The sequence below is a fragment of the Mytilus galloprovincialis genome, chromosome 7, assembly GCF_965363235.1.
Source record: "Mytilus galloprovincialis chromosome 7, xbMytGall1.hap1.1, whole genome shotgun sequence".
Lineage (NCBI taxonomy): Eukaryota > Metazoa > Mollusca > Bivalvia > Mytilida > Mytilidae > Mytilus > Mytilus galloprovincialis.
Genome location: NC_134844.1, coordinates 46,046,519 through 46,049,849, shown reverse-complemented (window position 1 = coordinate 46,049,849; position 3,331 = coordinate 46,046,519).

Genomic DNA, 3,331 nt, shown 5'->3' with positions numbered 1-3,331 from the left:
CATAATGAAAAAATGATTCTGAACTAATATCTGTCGTGATTTAAAACAAGCTAAACAATTCTAAGTTACTCCATTTTTATTCGCTACTTGAAATGAGTGAGGCTTCTACTATTATACATGCTTATTGTTACCTTATTTCCATTTTTTTTATTTCTATTTTTTTTTCTCATTGAGCCACTGAATATAATTACCCATCTTTGAATTACCTATCTCAAGTTTTCATCTGTTAACGTAGATCAATTTTTCACACGGGCACTGAATTCATTCTAGATATATTAGCGGATGTCTCCTGAAAACGAAAGTGAAATAATAAAATTTAGTTAAAATTTAGCTGGAAGACATATATAGTTGTGAAAAACTGATCTTATTAATTCACGTTGTCAATTATTATATTACAGCTATATCATGTATATGTTATATATATTAAAATTACCTGATCATATTTTTTTGTCATGGTTGCTCTTTTATCAAACAGGATGGTTAATAGTCATATGACTTATGTATAAATAAACTATTCCAATTCAAAATGAAGTCAGATATGGCGGTCATTTTTGAATTTGTGTATATAATAGTGATCGCCCAATTGCAATATCATTTAACATAACTGCCATACTCATCTAATGTGTAAATTATAAAAATTCAAAGTTATTGTAAATTGCTCACAACGTACCACGCTCGACTCATATTGGAGACCTCTCCTTCTTTTCATATGAATCGGAGTTCCTTTAGACACTTGTCAAAAACAAGATGATCAAAGAAGCCTTATCATTTACTTTCACATTCAGATATATATTGCTGGTGTTTTTTCCGTTAACAATCCAAACTTTTCTGATTGGATTTCATCTATATATCACACAAAACTAGAATTTAAAGAAACAACTGACACGGGTTCCTCCGGCTCATTTTGAACTTATACCTCGAAAATGACATAAGCGGTCATCTTAGTACCAGAACCTATGACAAACGAGACGGTTTTATGTTCAAATTATTAATTTCCTCAACCTTTGGGATCCGGTAATTCTCTTTTCGAAGTTCGGGATGTCGGGATTAAAATTTCTTTAAATTCTGGTCCTCGATATTTCATGTTTTAAGACCAGGATTTCGGAATCAGGACCCCTCCGACCCCCTCATAATAGCTATATACTATCTTCGAATAGAAAGTTGATCCTTTTTTTCTAAAAATAGAGTTCATCGGAAGGTACTAAGACCTTGTTGATAAATATACCGTATCAACTTTACAAGTAAAACACAACTGTCTTGAAGTATAGATTATGGGTGCTGACGTTGTTTTTCATCTTAATAACATGTTTAAGTGTTTTTTTATATGTCATTATGAATATTTACTGTTTAGTCTGTTTTTGGTGATATCCATTTGAAGTGGCTCTGTACATCCCGTCTTTGTATTACTGTTCTATGGGGAAAAATGTATTCTTGTCTTTCATATTTGCTAATGTGCTTTGTCTATATGCCTTTTTGTGTTTCTTTGTTACACATGACGTGAGTCTGTACTTATACATCCCATCATTGTGTTATTTGCTATGGTAATTATTTTGTATTATTGTCGTGTTGCTATCCATTCGTTTGGTGTGTTTAGCTTTTGACCTTGCCATTTGATTACGGAAAAAAGTAAAATCACAAGAATACTGAACTCCGAGGAAAATTAAAAACGGAATGTCCCTAATCAAATGGCAAAATCAAATGACAAAACACATCAAACGAATAGACAACAACTGGCATATTCCTGACAGTTTCCGTTTTGAGTTTTCCTCGGAGTTCAGTATTTTTATTAATAATTTTCCACTTGATTTGTATATAGACAACAAAACAGTGTGTTATTTTGGTTAGTTGTGAGCTTGAACAAATCGGTAATTGTGCAATTGCTGAAAAACTACTGTACTTGCTTTTGGTATTATTTTAATTCACTTGGACAGCACTGCATGTCAGACTTGTGTCTTGGATGTAAAAGGAGTCACTGTTAACAGATAAAAAGGTTGAGAAAATTAACGGAACACAGTGAACAGAAACCAAAGGCACTGAGACAAAACAAAACCAAGCGTAAATAAACAGAATACAGAGAAACGGAACGAAAGCAAACGAAACCAAATCTCTACTTTAGGAAACGGCGCATCCAATTTAATTTTTCGGGTGTAAGATATAGCATCGTATTTCATCACAACTTTCCTTCAAAAGTGTCGACATCAAGGACGCAGTTCAGTGTGTACCTCCCATGCTGGCGTCTGCAGACAAATGAATGGCTACATCTTCTGTTTAGCATGCAACTTGATTCATCGCACAGCCAGACATCATGCATGCTTACAGTTTTTCATGTTGAATCTGTCATTCTGTTGCAAGACTATGCGGACGTCTCAGGACTACACGAAAGTCTGGTGCGTATGCCGTTTTTACGGAGAAGGTTTGTGACTGACTGTGCCGATATTCGTCGGAGACCTGGGACATTTCGTACCGTTTTTGAAGCTTCGATGAACCGATTTCTCAAATGAAATACACGGATATGAAAATCCTAGGCCCGAACAGAACGTTGAAGATGAGCTGTCGATTTGGATTACTAATACCGTTGCAAGAAGAAGGAACATGTGATCTGGGTTGCTGCGTCTAGTCTTTGCATATCGTAACTGGTTCGTTACAATTTTCAACGACTGTGTTTCATTAGTTTGGATTCATTTTTCTATCCTTGAACACTAATTTTTGTGGAATAGTGGGTAGAAGTCAACCTCGAATTTACATGTTCAACAAAGTATACGTTTTTCTTAAAGATTGTATGCAGACTGGCATAGCCAAGAAATCAAAAATCAACGTAATTACTTTTCCCCCAATCCTCAAAAGTTGGTGCCCAGAAAAATAGGTGAATGCATAGTAAACGATTCGATGTCTTGTTTACCAAGTAAACGTGCAAAAAGTTAAATAAAAAACACCGAACTCCGAGGTAAATTGTAGACGGAGAGTCACTTATCAAATGGCAAAATCAAAAGCTCCAACACATCAAACGAAACGAACTGTCATATGCATTTCAAACTATTCCCATTCGCCTTCTTCATGCAGCGATACATATATGGTGACAGACACTTTTAGGAGTTGAATTGAATTATCGGAAATGTAAATTTATACATGACCTTGTTTTGGTGTCTCCATCACGAAATTGATTTACCGCTTGAGATAACTTCATTTTCGAAAATTTATCAACATTTGATGCGTCTATATTAATATAAAACATCTTCCTTACAAAAATATCACACAGTTTTTTTTCAATGCAAAATGTGGTTTTGTTCTTTGTTTGTAAGCTAGTAAGAAAGTATACTGTGCCAAAGTTCTG